The sequence below is a fragment of the Saimiri boliviensis genome, chromosome 9 (genome assembly GCF_048565385.1).
Source record: "Saimiri boliviensis isolate mSaiBol1 chromosome 9, mSaiBol1.pri, whole genome shotgun sequence".
Lineage (NCBI taxonomy): Eukaryota > Metazoa > Chordata > Mammalia > Primates > Cebidae > Saimiri > Saimiri boliviensis.
The window spans coordinates 86,010,833-86,027,282 of record NC_133457.1 but is presented as its reverse complement, the minus strand read 5'-3'; the positions used below and the strand labels follow the sequence as shown (position 1 = coordinate 86,027,282).

The following is a 16,450-nucleotide window of genomic DNA, read 5'->3' as shown; positions in this document are numbered from 1 at the left end:
CAGAAGATACTTATCATTGGAAGCATTTTTATATATGGCCTCTAAGTCTCATTTAAGTGATTCTGTAACTCTGTGCTTCAGGGAGGTGTTCTTTGTTGACGAGGCTTCTGTGGGCTGGACAGGACACCAATCCTCTGTGTACAATATGGCTCCTGTGTACTTGCAAATGAACCCAGCCTGTTGAAAATGAAGGGATCTCTTGACTGCAGTATCCTCTGCCCTGTCACAGGGCCTGAGACACGAGTCTTGGCCTTGGATCATTTTCTAGACTTGCTCTGTATATGTGCCCTCTCCCTTACCTAATCCCAGTCATCTTAGGTTTGGCTGGCCTTGGCTACACATCCAGTTGTTAGTGTTGGTATTGTACCAGCCTAGCTGCTTGGGTCAGCATCTTAGGCACAGTCCAGAGAGTTACCTTAGTATTTAATTTATCTCTCTTTGCCAGTGGTGTAGTGTTAGTGATTAATGTCCTTTACTTCATAATTGAAGATAATACTTCAGAGAATTTATTTTCTTTTAAGTTTATAGTGTCTTCTTGCTGTGCTTATGGGGTTATGCAGTTAGATTCTGTCATTTAGTTATTAGACTCACAGGAAAAGCTTCAAATGCTTTTTTTGAGTCATTTTTTTTTTTTAAAGAAATGACAACACATCTCTGGAGAGCTTCAGTGATTCACAGAAGTTACCCTACTAGGTAATGTCAGTGGCTGGATGACTGGGGCTGAAGCCTTATGCCTTCTAGACCAAGATTTATGTATATGGTCTTTGTGCAAATACTGAGGCCAGGAGGGCTATGCATCATGGTAATTGGTTTTTAAAATCCCACTGATAATCTGTGGCCATAAAGAGTGATATCTGAAGCAGAGGGCTTTGTAATCTCAGTTGGATGGTTTGGTGAGAAGATAATTTAGCACTGTTTGACATTGCTAAAATCTCTGTGGCCAAAAAATTTGGGATTCATCTCTATGTACTTCACTTCAAATGTATTATTTCTTGCTTTGCAGCTTCCATATTTAATAGACCTAAACTCTGACTCTCTAGCGTTTAATCTTCAGGTAAAAGAGGAGAGAGGGCGCTAATCCCCATCCTGCCTCTGGGTCTCAGGAGACCCTTCTTTTGATGTCTGTGAGAGTGAACATGTGTATGTGAGGAGAGAAGTGGCCTTCGGGTTCTTGGTCTGCTGGCTGTAGTAGAAGTTGACCTTGACTGTGAAATGGAGAATTTAAAAACAGCTTTACCAAAGGCCCAAAGCGAATGATTCCAAAGTGTTGACTAAGGTATCGGAGTAAACAATAGCAGGTTTTCATCGTGTTTACTTAGCTCTGCAGCTTACAAAGGAATTGCCTGGGCTTTCATCCACACCACATTGCTGGCTTATATCACAACTGTCTGGTCTTGAAACAACTTAAATGATTTTGACCTTTTGTTTAGGTTGTGGGTCAGTGCAGAAAGGAAGTTTTCTATAAACTACCATGATGTTTTTCTCAAATTGGAATGGGCATGTCTTTGATTAGAACTCATTTCATATCCAGGAATGGCATCTTCAGACTGGATAGAGTGTCAAACAAGAGGAGTGTGTGCCTTCAACTTGTCAGATGCTCACACTCCTTATTTTGCTTATCAAAAGCATGGCATAAGATGTGACGTGTTTAACTATAATTTAAATCATTTGAATGACGCACATCTTACTTCAGTGTTCCTCTTTGATTGTGTTTTCATAAGCAACGTGAGCCCACTGGTCTTATACTTGAAGGCTGCTGTAGTATTTTCTCAAACAGAGGCATTTTTATCAAACTTCATCTAACGAGATCATTTTGAACTGCTAATTGCTCATGATACCATTTTTAAAGAGGCTGGTGCTATATTAAAGTATAATTACTCACAGGGACTCTCTGCCTAGAGGTAATGTGAAAACCAGTATAAAAGTTAGCATACTGAATATGCTCGATGTTATTTTTCTTCATTTTCCTAAATTGTTTTTTAGATGTGAGGGAGAAAAATGTCCATATACTTTATCAATCCAGTTTGACTAATATTAAGCCTCAAGTTCCACAGGCTCAAGCAATGTGAATTAGTGGGCCTTCTTGACCTCAGCGCAATGGGATACTCTTAAAACTCAAAGCCCTCGGGACACAATCTATAAAATGGTCTACATCAAAATAGTAACATTGGAGTTTGTAATCTTGATGCTTCTTGACTGGTGACAGCCACACTAACCTCTGTTTTCCCCTATCCAACAATTAATTTCGACTAGGGATTATTGATTAAAAAATGCTTTTTAGTCATCAGGGCTTTAAAAAGGGAGGCCACGTGTATGCTATCAAGTGTGTTCAGTAACTCCATCCTTTCCAATAGCAGAGGTTATATGAAGACCCAGGCTTCAAAATCCTGCTCCTGGCCTTTTGTCAGCTGGCCACGCGAAGGGACAGTGCCTGCCTCAAGTGTTTCTACTGTCAGGTGTTTCTACTCTGAACTAAATGGCAACTCTCCTCTGAGCCCTTCCCACCTTATCATGAGCATCTAAGTTCATTCCCACCCCTACTTCCTTCTGCCACCACACAGATCATCAGATGCCAGGAAGTTGCCACTAGGGCATTTCTCCTGCAACTCCCCACATTCCACATGTTTCCTGACCTTTTCTCAATGCAGTTTCCTATCCTGTGTCCTATTCCCCCAGAGGCAACCTCGATGGTTTGAAAAGTGAAAAGGAGCTAACCACCAGGATTGGTCATGGTGTCATGCATGTTTGAGCCCCTCCTGGAGATCAGAGGCTTTTCTTACATGCATTGGGTCAAAGCAGGGATGATGGGAATTTGGGGTGACAGTTTATGTCAGAGAAGACGCATGTGAGCAGAGAGACTTTTCTTTGTGCTTCTCCTATCAACATGGGTGGGCAATGGATTGCAATGTGTCAAATAAGCAGGGGAACCAGGAGTCTGTCCCAAGTTCCAGCTGGGCCATCATGTCACTTTCACTCTCTCATGCAAGTTCTCTGTATTCATTTCCTAGGGCTGCAATGCTAATTTCCATAGCCTGGGTGCCTTAAAACAATACAAATCTGCTTTTTTTGCAGGTCCAGAGGAGAGAAGTTTGAGATCAAGGTGTGAGTAGGGCCATTTTTCCCTTTGAAGACTTTAAGGGAAAACCCATCCTTGCTTCTTCTTAGCCTCTGGTGGTTGCTGGCAATTCTTGGTATTCCTTGGCAATTGCTCCAATTTCTTCATTGTCACATGGCTGTTTTTTTCTATGTATGGGTCACATTTCTCTCTTCTTATAAGGACATCAATCTTTAGATTAGAGCCCAACTTAATCCAGTATGATTCCATTTTCAATAAATTATATCTGCAAAGATCTCATTTTCAAATGAGGTCACAGTCACACTTACAGGGGTTAGGACTTTTGGGGGACACAATGTCCTCTGAATATATTTCAGCATATCCCTTTATTCAAGTAATTTTAAGCAATGAAATCAAGACAGCTGTTACAGGATTTACCTTTCTAGATTGAAAAGGACAAGTAAATAAAGATCTTAAATTCCATGTCAAGCAGGGGGCACAGCAGAACAAAGTCTGCCTTGGTGAGCATCAATCTTCGTTTCTGCTGTGCAAGCTTCTGGTTCTGTCTTCTCTGTGCCATACCTTGTTCTGTGTGATCACAGTCCAGCAGTCAAAGAGGCACACTGGGCTTCCTCATTCTCGGCTGAATCCCTCACTGCCACAATCTTTTGTTGCGATCTCAGGCACCTTAGAAAGTCCTTACTTTCTGAATGTATTCCCACATTGACTCTTTCTCTTCCTTGCTACCCTTTACCGTCATCTGAGCCACCAGCACCTCTTGCCTGTCCTGCTGGTAGTAGTTGTCCAATGGGCTTGCCTGCCATTCTGGTCTCCCTGCCCTACCACAAACTCACCCTAAGCAACCAGGGCAATCCTTCCAGAATAGACACTGTACTATGTTCTTCTATTTCTCTGGATCATCAAGGGACTTTGCAAGGCATTGGAATAAACCTCAAAGTTCTCCCATGGCCTACAAATTCCTTGGGGATCTTGATGTGCTCAAGAACTACCTTTGACATGTTACTTTTTACTTCTCACCTTTTTGCTCATCCACACATACACCCTGGCCTCTGTCCTCTTCTCAAACATGCCAAGCATGCATGTAACTGCACACTTTTGTACTTGCCATTTTCTTTGCCTAGACTATTCCTCAGCGGCAAAGTCAAATAACTGTCTCTTGCTTCATCCACCCTGTCCAGTTATCACCTCTTTCCCCGATCTATTTCTCTTACCTGGCTTTAGTTTTCTGTATGGCGCTTACCACTATCTGGTCTTATAGGTATATTTGTACTTGTGGGCACCTTGATATGATCTCTGTAAAAGATAAGGGTTCTTTATCCGGGATCCATAGATCTCTACAAAGTGTAAGTAGAATTCAGAGGTGCTGTGGTTAGGCTTAAAAATGACTCTTCAAAGATGCGCTCACTTCCTAATCGTCAGAACCTGTTCTTGCTACCTTACATGGAAAAATATGAGAAAAAGTTAAAGATCTTGGGAGCATCAGCTTATCTTGGATTATTTGGGTGGGCTTTAAATGCCATCACAAGTGTCCTCATGAGAGAGGGAGAAAAAGATTAGGCGCACATACATGTGCACACATGTGTGCACACAGAGACACACAGAGAAAGTGTTGTGAAGGTGGAGGCAGAGATTGGAGAGACGTAGCTATAAACCCAGGAATGCCTGCCTGCAGCCTTCAGAAGCTGCGAGAGGCAGGAAGCAGATCCTCTCCTGGCATCTCTGAGGAAAGAATATCATGCTAACACCTTGATTTTGAACTCCCAGCCTCCAGAACCATGAGAGGATAAATCTCTATTATCTCCTCAAGCCACCAAGTTTATGGTAGCTTTTTATGGCAGCCACAGAAAATTAACACAGGGTCTGTGAACATGGATGGAAAAATTATGTATTTATTTTAACTAATCTCTAATCGAAACTTAGCATTTCCTTCAATCATGAATGTGAGCAACAAAATGTAGTTTTAGTGGGATCTGTGATTTTTGTCACCAATTGAAATCACAGATCCTTGCGTAATGTAGACATTTATTGATACTTTAAAATTGCAGTGGTTATTAAGCCTATCACTGGATCTAGTCCTTACAAAGTGTTAATAAAGTTATGCATTAATACTAAACTACGAAAGTAGTTTACTAATACTAAACTGACAAAAGGCCTATAGGCGTCATAAGAAGTCAAGACTATCTGGGATAATGGGCCCTGAATAGAGAAAGAAAGAAAGAAAAAGAAAGAGAGAGAGAGAGAGAGAGAGAGAGAGAGAGAGAGAGAAAGAAAGAACACATGAATAATTCTAGTACAATGTGCTCATTTTAAAGAGGGAAATTAAGGCCCAGAGACTTGAAATTGTCTGTGGTTTCAGTAGCAGAGAAAAGACTAAAGTCAGATTGTCTAGGGACCACTTTTGCTTGTATTGTAGACTTCAAGATCGGTTTGGGTCCTGTTTCCTCTAGAAAACCTTGCGGAGAAACTTCATTCTCTACAGTTCAGTCACCTGCCTTGCTTTACCTGTTACTCCTTTTATACATCTTGTCACTTGATTCCACTGAAGACAATTCTTTTGACATTCCATTTTGTGGTGTTCCCATCCAAGCTCAATGCTTGGTATACGAAAAATAAGTGTTGAGAAGTGAAATGCAAATGTCTTTCAATTTTTTTTTTTTTAGATGGAGTCTTGCTCTGTTGCCCAGGCTGGAGTACAGTGGTGCGATCTCGGCTCACTGCAACCTCTGTCTCCTGGCTTCAAGTGATTCTCCTGTTTTAGCCTCCTGAGTAGCTGGCATTACAGGTACGTGCCACCACACCTGGCTAATTTTTGTATTTTTAGCAGAGAGGGGGTTTTAGCATGTTTGTCAGACTGGTCTTGAACTTCTAACTTCATGATCAGCCTGCCTTGGGTCCAATTTTTAATACATGTGAGTATCACCTGCTGAACAAAAGGAAGGACACTTGCCTTTTTTTTTTTTTTTTTTTTTTTGCATTTTTACAATTTATAAATGTGCCACAGGCACATAGTAGGTGTTTAAGAAAGATGTATTGAATATAATTGAATTTCCTGGTAGCCGAGCAACTAGGCAGATGGGTGGAGAGAGATAAATTAGTAAAGCAGATTTAAACCATGTGTTGATCATTGAAAAGTTGTTTAATTTTCAGCCAAGATAAATGCTTTTTTAATGTGTAAAGAAATCTATAATTTTCTATGCTTTGAATTAAAGCTCCTACTTCCCAGGTTTCCTGCCTGCTTCTGGCTGCTCTTAATGAGCTAATTTACCCCACCGAGGTGAGAGATTTCCTCTTGGGAAAGGGTTTAGATGTGCCTCTCTCACATCCAGGGCCCCAGAGCATTTCCTTACAGGGCTTTAAACACTCTGCCGTATTTAAGAGAGAAGCCAAGAAACAAATCTGTTGTTTTAGCTTTATTCCTCGAGGCTCAGCGGCTCAGCTTTCCTTCCCCTTTGATCGCTCTCACTGGAGTGGCAGGCCTGGAAACTGTGCAGAGAAGGGGTGGGTCCCTTTAGGAAGCCCAGTTCAGGGGACCCACCCAGCTCCACACAATGAAAATAAAGTTGTCAAGCCTTTGAGGTGGCTGTGAAGATTTATTCTTCCTGGGCAAATTGGTGAGACATTTATATTTTTTAAAAATGCTTTGATGAACTTGATAAGGAAGCCCTGGTTTGAATGTGGAAAAACATTCTAGAGCTTTTTCCACTGCCACACTGGGTTTTTAGCTTTATTGCAAAGCTTGACCTGTGGAAATGGACTTGCCCTTCAGATTAATGACAAAGACCATAAGGGGTTCATTTGGCGATTGCAGGACACAGGCTTACCCTGTCTTAGAATATAAGCATCCATGAGGCAGGAAGGCTTAAAAACCTTTTGCAGATCTTGACATCTTCTCTGCACATTTCCTAGTCCTCAGTTGCCAACCAAAATCTCCTGATTGCTCTGTTATAGCTCAGTGACTTACATCACCAAGTATGGTTCCATTACTTCTACCAGCTGAAGCAATGAAATATGCAATATTTTATTATGCATATAATTAAAATAGTTTCTGTTCTTTCAAGTTCAAATGTTGTTTGCGTCACATATCATTCTGAGCATGCCTTGGTCACAGTCAGGTCTTGAGGGACCTAGGAAAGGAAATGGAAGCTGGTGTGAAATATCCTTCCCTTACATTCCAGAAAGTCATTTTAGCCAGGAACATCTGCCAACAGCTCTGAGATGTGCTCTTAACATCCCTGTGTTATGCAGACCATTATGAATGGCTCTTAAAAGGATGTGAGTGTCAGGCAAAAAAAAAAAAAAAGACATGGACACATTTATCAGCGTTAACTGGTGGAAATTCTACAATCACTGGGAAATTTTCTTGGAAAAATCAGAGAACTGTCCTTGAATTCTGTTATCGGGGCAGCTCTGTCTTGGGTTGCAACTGGCACTATGCTCTGTGGAGAGGCCATGGGCTTGTGGCAGATGGAACCAGGTTTAGATTCCTTTGTGGGAACTTATTTTCTGTGTCACCTAGGGTATATTCTTAATTCTTCTAGCTCAATTAGCTCAACTGTAGTATCAGAGTGATTGCACTCTGTTGGTTGGAGCCTTTCAGTTTGTAAGGATCAAAGGCAGGCTCAGGTTACCCTGGAGATCAGGAATTACTAAAAGGAATGCAGGCACTTAAGGAAACGTGGCAAGTGATCACTACACAGGATACAACATTGCCTTCCTAAGAAGCACGGCCACCATATTCACGGCAGAGTTTCTTCCTCTCTCATCCTCCCTATATGTGTGTGTCTCTTCTCTGGCAACGTGGCTTTTTCCTTCTTTTTGCCACCCTTTCCCTGTCTCTGTCTTCCATTTAAACCTCACCAACAGAGAGAACCCCATTGAGTTAGGAGGTGACCACCCATTAGGGACCCTCCACTGGGAGAGTACTCATTCCAGGCTTCCTCAGAGCTGGCTCAGCCCATGGATAGTTACATTTGGTTCAGGAGGCAAGGCCAATTGGGTCATATGACATTAAACACAGCTACATTCCTCAGTAGGGGACTGTCCTTGGTAAGCTCTACCTGCTGCTTCAGATCATTCTCCACTCTTCTCTGCCCTGCTATGTATTCTGGAGGCTGAGCTCTTTAAACTGCATTGCCTGTGCTGCCTTGTTCCCATTAGGTGTAGCCAGTGGGAAGCACTGCAAGGTGATCAGATGATGGAGAGAGAAGTTGGGGTATTTAGTCTTGATCTGTCTCTTACCATGTGGCCATTTTGGCAGGGTCCACAGCCTCTGTTCATCAGCGCCCCCACCTTGGCTACAACTCTCTTTGGCATTTTAGTAGCTGCTCTTTTCTCTGGATCTACAGGTGGTAATGGCTTCCCACTTCTGCTGGACGCTGGGTGCTTCACCATCCCTAGTTGGTTCCCTTAACTCTGACTATGGTTTTGTAAATAATCCCTTCCTGCAACTCTTGTTAGTGAACCCTATGAGTGAAACAGGTCTTACATGATGGAACCTAGACTGACTGATATAGGGATTTTAGGTATGGTGGATCCAAACATATCATGCATGGTCTATCCAGGACACTGAACTTCAGGGGTAGTTGTAAGAATTGAGCTTATGTTCCTAAGGGGCTGTCGCATCAGGGGACTCAACAACTAGCAGCTGCTGTCATCATTGCTTTTGTCATGTCTCTGTGGAAGAAGCTAATCAAAATTATGGGTTTCAGAGACATAAAGTCTTCACATATGTCCTATCTAGTTTCTTCAGTGACTTGAAAGTAGTCACTTCCAAATTAATGGCGATGATGTTTGTATACTCATCAATGGCTCAATTCCCAGATGAATCAATGTTTAATGTTCTGTAGCAAATTTAGAGAGATGAGGATGTGACAAAGTTTTGTGAAATATCATTTTAGGGCACGATATGGAGCGCCTATCATTATTGCATGATTGAAACAATGCGATAGAGTGGATCCCAGCTGAGGTCAGAGGAGTCAGGAGAGGTAGCTCAGAACATGAAAAAGTAAAGAAAGGGGCAGCTATCATTGTATTGTTGCTGCTGTCTCGTAATAAAAATTTGGGGTAATGAGGAATCTGTGACAGAATATCAGGAAAGATATCACACTTACAGCTAATCAGAAAAAAAAAAAATCCAATGTGTTAGACATGGAAGGTTTTCAGACATAGCCCAGTTCAAGGGTCTTTTTCGACAGGTGAGCAAACTGAGGCCTCAAGGGCTCCATGCCTAGGTCAGGGACGACAAATGTGTGGTGCATGTGTGACCACCAGTTCTCCCATGCCCAGGATAGACGCAACCAACTGACCACCAAGTCCAAATAAGACCTAAGATGCTTCCATTCAGTGCTCTAGGCAGGCATCAGCAATCCAACTCATCATAGACACTGAAACTGATGTGTCATCCGTGGACGAGAAAACAGTCTCTCACCCCAGACCTAAAATTCAGTGATTAGAACTCTTGCTAGTGACAGAGCAGAACAGTCCTGATTTTTGCCTTTTAAATCTTGAATTTTCAAGTTTTATCTGCATGTGAATTAACTGGAATATAATCTGTAAATAACATGTGTAATTTATACAGATGCTGCAGCTGCAGGCGTAAGAGGAAGGCAGGTTGGATGACTCTGTTCAACATTGGTCATCCAGTCTGAAAGTTTCCCAGGTACAATTTATCTTTTTCTCTTTCTGCTACTTTCCTTTGAACTATTTATCTGCTAATTAAACCACCCTGATAGACCCATTGGAGGAAACTCGAATCAATCTATTCTTCTCTATGTTTGGCTAAAACGTTTAGTTGACGCCACATTTCTAGACCATTTGCTATTGTGCTGAAGCTCTATTGACTCTGATGGGATAGGCAGCATGTTCAAGAGGTTGAAGAAGAGGTGCAGAGCCAGCTAATGAGATGTGGGGTTTTCCTGGGGGCTACATACAGGGGAGAGAGTCCAGTGGTGGTGAGCTGGACAGGAGAACTGCCTTACATGTGGTCCAGTGGCAGTGAGCTGGACAAGGTAACTGCATGACCCAGAGGTGGCAGACTAGGTGGGAAAACCACAACAGCTTGCAAAAAGCATGCAGTTTATATAGCATTTCCACTGACACCTTTGCCCTGACAGCCTCCACCTGCCAATCATCATTCAATCTAAAACTTGGGGCCTTGAACCTCTATATGGCCAGTGTTCTATGGAACCAGACAGGGACTCAGATGTTCCTCACAGACAAGGAAGGAACTCTGGGCTGGCCACTCCTGGATTCCCTAGATCAGAATACACATTCAGTTCCATCTGCCATACAGGGTCATCCTAAGGATATGCCTAAGTTATTGCTATCAGATGCATTAATAATACATTTTCTTCCAGTTTTAGTCATCTATTGTCATTTATCCACCATTCGAGTGAAGGACAGCAGTGGCTCTAAGAAACAATCGTGCCTGTTTACTCACGATGCACACCGTTCAGCAATTTGAAAGGGCCGTGAAGGAGCCTCAGCAAATCTAAATCTAATCTAATATTTTATTCTTCCTTTTGCTCTCAGTGACCTATGTGCTGAACCATGTGAACATGCTGATATTCAACTGTTTTTAAACTACAAATATGTCAATTTCACATATTTCAGTCTAACATTTATCACTTATACCTTTACACTTCTGTGCAGAAATCTCTGAAAATATATATTCACAAAGAGTAGATTTTAGCAGTTAATAAGATTTTTTTTTTACCTGAGAGCAATTATGTACTATGCATTAATGACCAAAGTCACCTGCTGTCATTAGGTCAGTGTCAGATCAAGAGATGGGAAGCCAGGGCCAGGCTTTGTGGCACATGCCTGTAGTCCCAGATACTCCCGAGGCTGATGAGGGCGGATTGCTTATTCTCAGGAGTTTCAGATTAGCCTGGACAACATAACAAGTTCCCTTCTCCCAACCCCCACCAAAAAAGAGCGAAGGAAATCCTACCAAGCTTGGCAATCCATTCTATGCTGCTCAGAGACAGTAACAGGGCAGATGCAATGAACGATGCCAGGTTGGGGCTTTCACATTCCAGTCATTGTGTGCGATTGTCACGGAACCAGGAGTTTATTTTCTTCCTCCCTATAAGCTACCACATATTGAAAATATGGGTCCCAAAGACTAAAATGTTTAACTTAAGTGGATGTTGGCCAGAGTCTCTACGGAGCCTCTGATAGTAAAGAGAAAAGTCAGACAGGTACGTGCAAAGTTCAGGAGTCTTAAACTGTCTGCCTTTTGGTACCATAGGTTGGTCAAAGTGTTTTGTTTGGAGTTTTGTTTCACTCAAGTCTCTAAAATCTTTCAGCTTCACTCATTTTCATTGTATGTATGGATCCCATGAAAGTGGTTGCCATTTTGGTTTTAAATTTAGACTGTCAGAGATAACAATGGTATATATAGTAGGTAGGAACTTGGGCTCTGTCCTCTGGAGGTAGATGAACAAGGTTCTCAATCCAGCTTTGCTACTTCTAAGGCTGTGAGTATAAGTAATTTTGTCTTTCTGAGCCTGTTTTCCCCACTGTACAATGGTTATAGTAACTGAACATACTTCATAAGTGATTTGCTAATGTACACGATGTGCTTTGTAAGAGGTACCTAGTACTTAAAAACGTTAGCAGCCATCACTCATACAATACTTCTCCAACACAGTTTCCAAAGCAGGGTAAACATTGTGCCCTGCCAAGATTCTTTTACCAGCTTGCTGCATCAATCCCAGCTTCTGCCAATAGCTTGAACCTGTGACTTTCTGAAAGTTACCTCTGGGCACTTGAAGCTGCTTCCCTTGCACTGAGAGCTGTAAGTGCCTGGGAGTATACATTTCCAACCAACCCCTGACCATCTGTAGCCAAGGACTGACTGGGGTAGGACTATGAAAGCCTTTCTCCTTTGCCTTGATTCAGGACAAACTCTGAGGTATAATTTATGCTCTAGAGATTTATGCAGGATTAGGCAGGGGCTGGAAATTTGTGGGGAATATCAACCCTGGCTCGACTTCTTCCCCTTTGCATCCAGCATTCCCTATCTGGAGCTTTCTGGTAGCACTTTCTTAATCTGTGAATCCCGGCCTCAGTCCGCCTCCTAGAAACCTGACCAACTATAAAGGGACTGTGTTTCATCCACATAAAACATCAGGTAGGAATCCCATTTTACAGACGTGGAATGTAGAGGCTCAGGGGGCCATCTGACTTGGCAGAAGTTCACACTTGCCAGTAGGTAACAAACAACACCTGACTCTAGCTGCTCTATCCTGGGAGGCACACCTGTCTCCAGATCATTTATCTCCATTCCCCACTGTTAAAGACTAAGCAAAAGCTTAGAGTGTCTGATCTTATAAGGCATTTGGTATTGAGAAAAGAAAGGAAAACTTACGGCTAAGGGAAAGGGGCAAAAATCTTATCATAAAGGCTGGATCCTGTTGCTTTTGAAACTGCGTTGCAGAGAGATATTCCCTGATATCAGCAAGAAGGGGCGAGGACCTGAGGGTTATTGTATTTCTACATGCAGAGTATACACAGCCTGCTTGATGCTGGCATCAGCTTGCTTCATGCTTAAACCACTTATTAAAGTCTAGACGCAACATAAAAGCACGTAAATTGGTTCCAGCCATCTCTAGTAAAAGCTTCAGCTGGAGCTGGGAAATGATTGGAGCATCTCTTGGTGTAATTAAAATTGACTCTTAAAGTTTCTTTAGCTTAATTGGTAACACTTTCTTTGGAAGTTGGTGAAAGCGTCTTGCTGGGAAGGTTAAATGCATTTCTGTGTGTAAGATCAGAATTCAAATATAGTTTTATGGACACATTTACAGTTATGTTCTACCCGGGTGGTCTTTTTTCCCTGTATCTTTTCTATTTAAGATTTATGCTGTCATTCACCACAGTCTAAATGTGTTTTGATAAAAAGAAAAAAAATGAACCGTTGCTGATACATTTCAAACAGAGTTGGTAATATTTTGAAGCTTTCAGTAAATTGAACTGCAGTTTGGCTTAACCCAAGCTCCTTCTTTCCACCAAACCCTTCACTTAGAATCTAGCTCTTGAGCTTTGTTTGTTATCCAGAAATTAAAGTAGCTACTACTATTTAGCTGGATCCAAACGTAGGAAGCCAGGCATTATTTAGGATGGCCATGCCTTTGCTGTGGACGAATGCCTTTGACCCCCCATTATTTGAGAATGAATGTGTTTATGGGGTGCATGGATATGTTTATATGTGCTGGGACTTCTCTCCTTTGGCTTTGCTTCTTGAGGATCTTTTCAGTGTAATAGATTCTGATAGGCAAAAGGCCTAGGCTTTCCATTTTTGGAGCGTGATCATGGTTGAAGTTTCCAATTCTCTAGACTGCCCTTAATTTTGACTTGAGAGAGGACTTGCTTTAATTTACGTCTGTGAACATTGACTCATCATTTCCAGGGCAATGACGTGGTCCTTACTATAGGAATCTATTTCGATTCATCCCTGTGGAGCAGAGGAACTATCTCTCTTGAAATCAATTCAATATTATCTCTTTGTGTGTATGTGGTGTTGCAAAACAGTGTTACGAAGACCGTAAAGGAAATAAAAATTAATCTGATTCTAGGATTCAAATGCAACAACTGCTTATATTTCTGTGTTTTCTTCTAATACTTGTCTACAGGCTCATATAGTTTTAGTTTTTGCTATATAGGTGTAATTTTTAATCAATAATCCTTTACAAAAATAATCAGTTAATTATTTCCATTAAGTATGTACTTGTTACAGAACATTAAAAAATAAAGCACAGTGTAGTACCAATTGCTCAAACACAATGCTTGTTAAGATTTTAGTATTTATTTCTTCAAACTTTTATACATGCCTTACTTTTTCTCTTCTGTATGCAATATGAACAAGAATTTTGTTCATATTGCATATATAATTACGATTTCTATTTATTTCACATTATTTTAATAATATAAATTTTTGATAAATATTTAAATAGTTGCATAATAATATGTTACATTAACAGGCTGTAATTTGCATTAGTATTCTTTTACTAGAAGATAATATTCCATATATTTTGCTATTGTAATGCTACAAGTGGGCAGGATAATTATAAATTCAGATTTGTTTGTTTTCTGCATCTGGAATTATTTTCTTCCCATAGATTCCAAAAGATGAAATTATACCATCAAAAGGAATGAAAGGAATTAAGACTCTTGATAAAATTACCAAATGTGTTTCTAAACATTCTATCAATTTGCAGTCTTATTAGCAACACACAGAGCTACCATTATTGGTTATGACCAATGATGTTAGGCTTTTTAAATCATTTTGATAGAAAACAGCATCTTGTTCAGTTTGCATCTCTGGTGACAACAAGGTTCTGTTTCCTTTGTGTCATCTAATTCCATATCCTTTTAAACGAATCATCTGTTCTCATCCTTTGCTTAGCTTTTGAATCTTTGTACTTTAAAAACTATTGATGTGTCATATATAGTATACATGTTAATTATATTTTGATCTTTTTTATATTTTCTACAATTTGGAAGAGCAGTGTTTTGTTTGCTTGGTAGGTTAGACAATGTGAGTGTAAATACCATTTCCGCTTACTTTGTGGTGGCTGGGCCTTCTGTGAGGGCAGTGGTGCTATCACTGAGATGACGTTATCTCTGTTTCCAGGGAGACAGACTTGCACCCCAGCTCTGATACAAGTGATGCCTTTCACATATTAGGTGTCAAGCCCAGATTTTGCTCACATCACTTCTTTGCATGTGGAAATCCTAGGTACCCTTTAAGGGCTAAGTCATACGTAATTGCTTCCAATTTCCTGATCTCCTTCCATTGCTGCTTCCTGGTTATTAGTAACCCTGAAGGTCTGTGCTTGATTAGAGAGAGAACCTTCTTGAGATGTGGAGGAGAATTTTGGGGGGAAGTTTTCAAGGGAGTTTTGTTTTCTTATAGAACTACTAGTAAAGCTATTGAAGGCCTTTTAATGATGGGGAGAAATGAATGTGGATGGGATAAAGTGATTTTAAGTTGAAATAAGAGGAAAAGGATAGTTTTTCCTATCTAGTTTTGCATTTCTTTTTCACCTCCTGCACATAGGTGAGGCTATGCAGGAGTATGTATGGGTGTGTACATTTTTGGGTGTGAGAGTGTGCGTGCACCTAAACCTAGATTCCACTGAAAAGCAGAGCCAGAGACAAGGGTTTGTGTGCAGGATATTTTAGAAAATGATTCCAGGGAGCAGGAACAGGAGTTTGGGAAGAGTGAAGCAGAGAAAGAGGGAAAGCCAATTTCATGGTGAATTATTGAGCTAGTTCTTGCTGTGGGCACTAGGGCTCCATCCAGAGCCCCAGGAGCCATGCAGGATTGTCTCCTGAGAAGAAGGGAGTATTTCTCCACTGGTTTCCATCATTCATAGTCAAGGATGTCCCATAAGTTAATTCCCTCACACTTCTAAGTTTGCATGTGTGCCAGAATGGCTGGTTGAGTTCCTTCTGGGATCCTGCATGACTGTGGCATAAAGGCTTAGTGTAGAAAGTGAGAGGTAATGGCACAGTTGAGCTGAGATGCTGTCAGTTACATCACATACATCTGGTTGCAACAACGCTGTAGTTGAAGGTGGGGGTGGTGGTGAGAGACCCCAGGTAGGGTACAAGAGGAGTCAGATATAGTGTGCATGTAGTAAAGCCTCATGTATGTTTTCCCTGCTTAATTAGGTAGATTTGGAGCCTGGGTGGATGCGGCATCTATTTAATCTTGATGTTTTTCTTTGTGAATCCACACCCACTTTCTTTCAGTGAAGGTGTCCCCCATTCACTACCACCACCTCTTATGTCCTCCAGGCCCAGCCAATGAGAACATTGCATTTCCCTAACCAAAGTGATTGACTCAGAGATGAGGATGTGATACAGCCAGAGTCAAGAGAACCAATCAAGGCTTTTCTGGGACTTGTAGGGAAGAAACACCTTTTCTTTTTCTATTGGAAAGATGTACGACTGTAGCTTCAGGGGTGCCACTCAGAGCTTGAAAAAGAAATGAACAAAGTAGGAGATGGAGCTGAGATCCAAAGAGAAACTAGGTCCTGATGGAATGGCATTGTTTGAATTCCTGGATTCAGCCACTCATGGAAATTTCAAGTTACATTAATCAGTTAAATACTTGTTTTAGCTGAAGCGAATTTGGTATGGGATTTTCATCCTTGTGACCAAAAGAGACCAATAGATACTCAGTTTACTCCCATTTAAGGTAAATCTTACTTTTTATTTTACTTAATTCATTCAAATAATATTTAATGAGTGCCTACTCTGTACCTGATGTGAAAAAGTTCAGCTTCAGTTGCATGGAGAAGAAAGAGATGTAAAATAAAGCTTGGCTCTACTTTAACTTTCTGGAATACAGAACAAATTACCTTT

The 16,450-nt window shown here is 41.1% G+C and overlaps 1 long non-coding RNA gene across 1 annotated transcript in view; it reads left to right on the top strand.

The window, feature by feature from the left end:
* Positions 1–6,791: 6,791 nt before the first annotated feature.
* Positions 6,792–16,450, top strand: part of LOC141585679 (uncharacterized) — a 378,650-nt gene continuing 368,991 nt past the window's right edge. The window contains exon 1 of the long non-coding RNA XR_012519301.1: positions 6,792–9,734. This is a non-coding gene — a long non-coding RNA (uncharacterized LOC141585679). The remainder of the gene's footprint in view (positions 9,735–16,450) is intronic.